The following is an 8,678-nucleotide window of genomic DNA, read 5'->3' as shown; positions in this document are numbered from 1 at the left end:
GTCATGGCATGCTCAGATCATGCTAGCACAGCTTACTTCGGGTCAGAAATGCATAGAAATATAAGGCACATTTTCAGTGACAAGACCTCAGTAAATAAAACAGTTCATAACATGTAATATATTTATGACAGTTCAAATGTATTTGTACATTTACAAGCCAAGAGCATTTACAAGACAAGAGCATTCCACCATCATGATTCTTATACAGCCAGATTCCAGACAACCCTTCCTGCAAACATATGAGTAGATACAGACATACAGTATACAGATGGTAGATGGCATGCTTCATGCTGATATGACTGCAAAAAACATGGACAAAAAGACAATTTATTTTTCCTGGATATAAAGGCTGACATAAGACATATGTTCAGCTGATAACTGTCAATTAATGAGGTAAAGCAAGTGTTACACTATACATCCACAATATTATAGAGCATGAAATATAAGACACAGCTACAAATATGTCTTGTTTATGCGCTTATGAACATTAATAATTAGCAATATACACATACAGTACCTCTCCATTGCAGTTAACACATTAAAAATGAACCAAATATTTAACATGTTTATGACAACATTTTAACATTAACATTTGTAACACACACAATGTACAAAGGCAATGGTAATGCTGCAATCCGTAAAATTTAAATGTTGGACCACTGTGACAGACCACAAGACCTGCCTCTTCAACGTCTTCCTCTTCCTTCTGTTGTAAAAATACAGAACAGCAGTAGCCGTTATATATTTGAACACTCCAGTGTCTAATACTCAAAGAGCAACTGTTGATAATTTAAAGCAGTGCAAACAGATGCCAGCCATAATTATTTTAAAGACTATACATTGTTTTAAAAACTCACCAGTTGTTCATCTAGAAGTTTGTACTGTATTTAAAATCACCTTTTCTTTCCTTAGTAATTGAAAGAGTCAGTATAATGGAAGCCATTAAGAACACTCCTGAAGAAATTAGCACTCGGATGATATTCATGTGCCGGTGATATTCTGGTGAAACAAGAGAGAGAAAATATATGTATATATACAGCATACTGTATCATCATGGACATTGTTGCTATGTGGAACATGGAACACTGCTGTGGAACACACTCTAAGCATACACAAATCTGACACAAATGGCAAGATGTTTTACTAATGACAGCCCTTTCAAGTATCAGTTTACACTTGAGACTTGGATGTATTATGACTAAAATGATTATTATTTTTTTCTGTATGGGTTTTTCTGTATGGGTTTCTGTATGGGTTTCTGTATGGGTTCTCAGTCCTATATGGCAGCACAGTTGTGTTTCTTTCACATCAGGAAGAGGGTGAGACTTCACACGGTTTTTCTTATGCTTTGGACGCCCAGTGCACACTGACCCTGCAGTTGGCTCCAATTACCTCCGCTGTGCGTCGGGGTTCTGTTCCACCTGTCGGGACTTATTTTCCGATAATGACCGGCATTCTATACATTATCCCTTACGTACAGCAAAATTCAACAGTATGATACCACTTCATATCATTATAGTACAGTGCTGGAGTTAATATTGCATTTTGGATAATATTTGTGCTTATTGTAACCAGAACACAGAATACCATTTGGGAGCATGTGCACTTAGACTCGCAGTAATATCCTCACTCCAAAGTGAAACTGAAAGTGCAAGAGTGATGATATTACTGCGCTGAGTCAAAGTACTCTCAAGTGTTAATCCGCCACACACCATAGTTATCCCTCTGACCCGTTTAGAAATGCACCACATTTTATTTTGTCTCACCATACTTGGTCGTGTGACTACTCGCGTAACGTTTAATAGGGAAAACATAGAGATGTTTGGTCGTTTCTAAATTCATCTCTGTTTGGATCCTATTGAATGATCCGGGCTAGCTAAGTGCTATCAAAGTAGCGCTGTGCACCAGAGCCAGTGAGTGCACGCATTGAAACGTGAGAGGTGCATCAACTGTATCAAGGGAATAACATAGTTTAATAAGAAAAAATGTTGAAGTGTTCCTTTAAGTAAGAAGATAAGTTTAATGGGTGCTTATGTGTTCTAGATAGCAGCTAGCATATAACTACAGCTAGATAGGTGGGAGCTTACTACATCTTAAATAACTACAGGGTGTCCATTTAACTTAAACTTATCTTGTCCTCTTTAAGCATTGATTTTAACGTGTATTAACTTGGAGATAGAAAATGTCGACATCTGTGTTAACACTCTCATCCCCCATAGGGAACGACAATTCATTTCCTCAGTTAGACTAGCTAGTCTCCCCAAAAGTCTGCTTGGCTACAAAGATTACCAGTGTGTGTGTGTGTGTGTGTGTGTGTGTGTGTGTGTGAGTGTGTGTGTGTGTGTGTGTGTGTGTGTGTGTGTGTGTGTGTGTGTGTGTGTGTGTGTGTGTGTGTGTGTGTGTGTGTGAAATACATTTTGGTACATGTTAAGTCATAATGATTCATGATATATTAAGGGATTAATTGATGCATGATTCATGCATTAATTCATCCCTTAATATATCATGAACCATTATGACTTAACATAAATTAACTGATTGTCATTAACGAATTCATGCATAAACAACTCATCTTAAGCATTAAGTACGGTTGGAACATCATCATGAATCATGATTAATTAAGCATGGTCATGATGACTTTTTGTCGGACAAAATCGTGGACATCACTGTCATGGAGAAAAAAGAAAAGTAATACCACATGAATTCATGTTAGCTAAATGTCATGAATTATCATTAGTTCATTCATTAACTCATGCATGAATTATACTTGAAAATTTCATTAATTAACATGAATTCATTGTAAGTCATTAATGACATCAGGTATGGACAACAAATCATCTTGAGCATTAGGTACAGTGGGTAAGAATAATGATCAATTACACATGATCATGTTGATTTCTTGGTTTTTGAAAAATCTCTGGAGAGAGTTTAGAGAGAGTTGTATTGTCTTTAGCGGTCTCCTGAAGTGATTTGCTTTGTCAGTCTACTTAAGATTATATTCGGGGCCACACTTGGAACATTCAAGGCAAAAATGGCCTGGCGATGTAAACGACAGTCTTCAAACTATGAATCAGGATGCTATTGAGTTCCTTAATTTGCGTTCTCTAACCAAAATGAAGATAATCCAGATATATATGATGTGTTAAAGTTTAATGAAAACTTTTATTTGACATAATGTGATATACAGGAGTATTCAAATAGCTGTCACATGGTCTTCTCTCTCCTGCTTCCTTTAAATGCATACAATATAGCCGTAGTACACAGGGGACATAATAGGATAGAGACATCAAACACAATATACACCTCGACAATGAGCACCATAAAACCTCTTCACCAGTATCACATTGACATAACAGAGTTAGATCGTTGAGCATTCTGAGCAGGACGGAATGTGAATGTTGTCATGGCAGATCGGCCAGGGCATATGCATCCGTTACCTCTTTGGGTTTTTTAGGTTTTCTTTTCTTGTTTACCTTGCCGTACGTTGGTTCTTCTGCCACCTGGTCTACAAACGCATGCAGAAATGTATGCGTTATATACTGTAACTGTAGATTCATTTACACATGGTATATATTTCAAGGGACTTCATAGCTTTTGTTTTGAATGTATTTAACATGCTTTTTTTGAAGTGTCACTCAGTTGCACACCCTCGTGCATTCACTCTGTTAAGGTTACAACTAGTAGTTGTATACTGAAAAAGGCACATGTCCTCAGTTGAGGAAGTCATCAAAAGCTGTTTCTTACAGACATGCATGCACTATAGAAAGCCCATGCACTGGCTGTTTGCATCAACAACACACCGTCAGTTGAGCTAGGCTAAGATACCTATTGAGCCTTGTCTATTCTGGTAGACCACAGCCGCTCACAACTGTCTCATGATGCAGGAGGCTCATCTGTTTTGTTAGACCACAGCCACTGAGGACTGTCTTGTCATAATCTTGCCTATTTGTGAATTTAGCAGAACAGAGGAACCACAGTGCTGGCATTGTGCTGTCCTGTCGTTTTTAGTACATAATGTCACCCGAATAAGGAGCAGCAATTTTAGTGTTATAGATCATCACGTACACACATATAAATACATACACATGCGCGCGCACACATACACACACACACACACACACACACACACACACGCTCACAATAATGTTGGTGTGTAGTCTCAAAAGTGCGCACTGTCAAGTGGTCCTCTGTTCTCATCTACACTCATCTGTCCACATGTGCAGAGGAACACCATAAAAATATTAGAGAGAAAAACTGTTGACCTTTGGACACATCAAACTAGATGTGGAGGTGCCTTACCTTCATATTGTACCGTGCTGTACACCGTGTCAATGGCACTAGAGAGATATCGCCATCATTAGGTGATATTGAACACTTTCAATATAATGTAATGTAATCTAATATTGTAAACAGCAGTAAACACTAGTGATTTCAAAAATATCTAGGCTATTTGGTAGGCAATGTGCTCAGTGATGTAGGGAATGATTAACCCGGTAATTAAAGTACCTGACCACAGAAGCTCTGGTTTGACCTGTAGGTGAATAAGGAATTATAGTTAAGTTCTAAAACCCAACATACAGTATACATATACACACACACACACACACACATATATATATATATATATATATATATATATATATACAGTATATATATATATATAATCTGTGTGTGTGTGTGCGTGTGTGTGTGTGTGTGTGTGTCTGTGTCTATTGTATTGCCAAAGCACCACAGAAACAGGCAAACATGACTGTTTAGCCATATGACAGGATCACAAAAAGACACTGATGAACTACAGGAAACAGTGAAGATGCAGCTACCTTGACGGTCTGATATGGTGGAGTATTCTGCAATGTCCTGATATGTTGCCATGCTGTTGAACACAAATGGATTATTTGCGTATGCATGTGCAACACAGTGACACAGTACAGCCATGTTTATATTTGTGCTATTGGGAAAGCATGTAGTTAAATAGAAATGTTAAATTGACTCACAAGGTTAAATGACCCCCATCCCCAAACACATACGCACAAACACTCTTGCTTACCTTTGGTGTTGTTGTTCAGTTCCTCCTGCTGTTTAAAGTTCAAAGAGAAAACACCAAACATGTGTAAGAGAGCATTTTCCTTTTAGCACAATCAGTTACGGTAAGCAACAAATGAGAAACGTACCTGGGATATGATCCTCCTGAGTCCCACTAGAAAAAAGGTAGAGGGATTTTTCATGTAATAAATATCTACATGTATTAAAAATTTGTTGTTCTTCCATTAATATCTAATTAATATTAAAAGTCTATACCCTTGTCTTTGTCGTCCTCTGTCTGACCATATCACTGCAACAGACAACAGTCGTGTTAATAATGTTTCACAAATCTCTTCTTTAAAGAAACACTAAAGAGTTTTTTGTACTGTAGCTTAAAATAATGTTTCTAAAATCGTTTCAGTGGTTCATCAATTCACAATAGGGTGAATGGCACTTCTGCATTCGCCTCGCGGCCCTCTCGGCTATAACTGCACTATGTAAGTTTACCAGATCGAGTAGCCGTTCTGTAGTACGAAGGGATAAGACATAAGAAACTACAAATTTGACTTCCTTCAATGTCCCAATACATCATACATTCATAAAACCATGCAAAATACTCTACCTTGTCTGTGGACATTGTTATTTGCTGGATAAAAAAATAGCATTGGTGCGACAGAGGAGAAGTGCTTTAGCGTTGCTTTAAATGCGATAATATGTTGTTTAAGCCTTTTGAAGCCTGTTTAAGCCTTTTGCATTCCAAACCATGAATTCCAAATATGTGGCTCTATGGTTTAGATTAGTGATACCTAGAAGAACATAGCACGTAATTGTACTAAGCTCCTTGTATCAGGACATTGTACTGTAGCAAGGACACTCTGAAGCCAAATGACAATTCACAGTTCATCAAACAACAGTCCTTTCACCTGTCCATCATACTCACAGTGTTTCAGGCGATTCCTGTGCTGATATCCTAAGAGTGCTGCTAGGACCAGCAGGAAGATCACTGTCACGGCTGCAAGGCCTCCTGAGGAGCCACTGGACTCCGGAGTATTAGCTGGGTCTGTAATGTCAAGCAAGAGTAGAAAGACTGTATTTTACTCAGATGTACTTGGGGTTGTCCAGGTGTGTCAACCTACTGACATGGGGCAAACAGTCAATTCTTTCTAAAGCTATGACACGCCATTTTACTATAGACTTATTGCTGTTCAGTTCAACATGCTAACAGTACAAGACTGGTTTGTGTTTTTTCTGGATTTAAATGGCATTCAGAGGGTGAATGCGAAAGTCCACGTTCCACACTTTCATATCAACCTGAATGAAAGAAGCGGTGGATTAGTCTGGTTCTATTTTAAATAGATCACACCTCTTTCATAAGGCCACCTTGATTATGAAAGTGTGCTGTGGGTGTGACAGAAGCGGTAATGGGAGAATATGCATAATAACGCATAAAAAAGGCCTTACTCGCAAATGGAAGAATTTGCCCCTAAAATAGGTGGTGAAAGCAGACAAGAGACAATAGAAAAATAGATCATATCTAACTCTTACCAAAGACTTTGATGTAGACCTTGTCTGCTGCTGGTTTTGAACAACACGTTGCATTAGCCATTTCTGCTGCTGAATAAGCACAGCTGTAGTAACCTGACGCATCACTACTAGCTGTCTCCAGAATGAAATTCCTTCCATCTTTTGTTGGAGACATCTTTATCCTTAATCCATCCTTGCAAAGATACATGCTGAATTGGCCAGACTCATGTTCAGGTATCTTAACGGAACAGGTGATTTCTAGAGGGTCTCCTTTGAGTACTTCAGTTTTATGAGGAGAAATACGTGCTGGATATAGCTCTTGACCTTTGTTGGGATTGCAGACCATATGAACACTCTGATTAGACATCAGTCCACTCATAACATTTCATTGGTTGAAAATTTAGAACTACAGTAAAATAGGTGATGAAAACAGAAAAGACAATAGACAAGAACCATACTCTTACCAGACACTGTGATGTAGACAGAGTCTTCTGGTTTCGAATGGCATTTTGGATTAACCATTTTAACAGTTGAATATACACAGCTGTAGGAACCTGACACATTACTACTAGGTGTTTCCACAGTGAAACTACTTTCTCCTTTAGACATCTGGATTCCTCGTCCATCCTTGCAAAGGTACATGGTGAATTCACCAGACTTATTTGCAGGTATCTTAATGAAACAGGTGATTTGTAGAGGGTCTCCTTTGAATACCGTGGTCTTATGTGTAGAAATACGTGCTGGGTGGCAAAGCTCTTGACCTTCGGATTGCAGACCATATGAACACTCTGGTTAGACTTCAGTCCACTCATAACATTTTACTGGTTGAAAATTTTAAACTACATGATTCATTTCAAGAAATGGTGAGTTCGGTAGAAATGGGTGAATTTGATCAAAGATAGAATATGACACAAACACCAATTGTGATCACCCTCCTCTAATAAAAAAAACTTTAGTGGTCACTTCTAAAATGTCTGTAAATGTACTGTATGATGTAAATATGATATATTCATGTCTTGAATTAATCCTTGTAATGTGGTCTGCATTCTGATCATGGTTTCACTAAAATTTATCAACTATGCACATACGAACACCTGTCTCTTTTACAAGCCTGGTGTGGTTACAGATTTGGATAAATACAGGTTAGTCTCAAATAGAAGCCTGTATTTAATTTCCGGTGTATTTAATTTCTGTTAAGCCAGTTCTATGCTGCAGATTGGCATGCTACATTTCTGATGAAATGGCATTAAAAAAAAACAAAAACCTTTTTATCTCATAACAAGGATAGGCCGATCTTGTTTATATATATAAAAAAGGCTCACACACTTATTTTCTAAATGTGTTTCTTTTAATACGGCCATGGCAACAAATGGAAAGAAGTCTGATTTGAAATGTAAGATAACAGTCAAAATTGATGAACAAAATTTGGAAGAAACAATGTTCCATTCATCCCTCATGCTGTTTCATTCAGCCCAACCAGCCATGAGTTTCTAAAAGTTAGCAATGCCATTGCTGAACCACTATGGTTGTTACACCTGTTTCTAGAAAGCATAATACCTGTGTCACAACAACTTACTACTTCCATCATTTGAACAATGTACTTCAAACAACATTGCTGATGATGCAGTGAAACATATCATTGGTGGAAACAGTGGCAACAGGTAATACCCCACCCCACTTTTATCATACTTTTATCCATCATTACCAATTTGCAAATGATGGTGAATAACTACTTTTTTAGAGATGTATCTTTATTACAATTATGTTTTCCATTGTAATCATGCAATTTGTAATGTTTTGCATGGATGTGCACTCCTGTAGATGAGAGCGGCAGTCTTGTACACCATCCCATATCACTGTTTATAAAATATAAATAACATATAACAATATAAATAACATCAACTCGCCACTGATTTCTGAACAGGTTTCCCTTGGTCAGTAGCAATGCGTTTTAGGTGGTGATAGCGATTTTTACATAATGTGCCCCTCCTTAGGTCATTAATTGCCACACCCCTTGGCACTTTGCTCAATAATAGAGAAGTGTGGCGAAAAATTTGAGTCTATGATAGGAATAAGCTTTACGTCGTTTCTGCCAGGTTTTACAGTACATCACAAACATAGGGCCCCTAGAA

The 8,678-nt window shown here is 37.8% G+C and overlaps 1 long non-coding RNA gene across 1 annotated transcript; it reads right to left on the bottom strand.

The window, feature by feature from the left end:
• Positions 1-3,159: 3,159 nt before the first annotated feature.
• On the bottom strand, positions 3,160-6,064 carry LOC134069035 (uncharacterized). The gene is made up of 8 exons (XR_009936752.1): positions 5,963-6,064; positions 5,299-5,332; positions 5,172-5,197; positions 5,048-5,075; positions 4,821-4,873; positions 4,507-4,531; positions 4,300-4,337; positions 3,160-3,505 (listed from the first exon to the last, which is right to left on the bottom strand). It is a non-coding gene; the product is annotated as an uncharacterized LOC134069035 (long non-coding RNA).
• Positions 6,065-8,678: the final 2,614 nt, after the last annotated feature.

This window comes from Sardina pilchardus, chromosome 21 (genome assembly GCF_963854185.1).
Source record: "Sardina pilchardus chromosome 21, fSarPil1.1, whole genome shotgun sequence".
Taxonomy (NCBI): domain Eukaryota; kingdom Metazoa; phylum Chordata; class Actinopteri; order Clupeiformes; family Clupeidae; genus Sardina; species Sardina pilchardus.
This window is presented reverse-complemented; position numbering and strand designations above follow the sequence as displayed.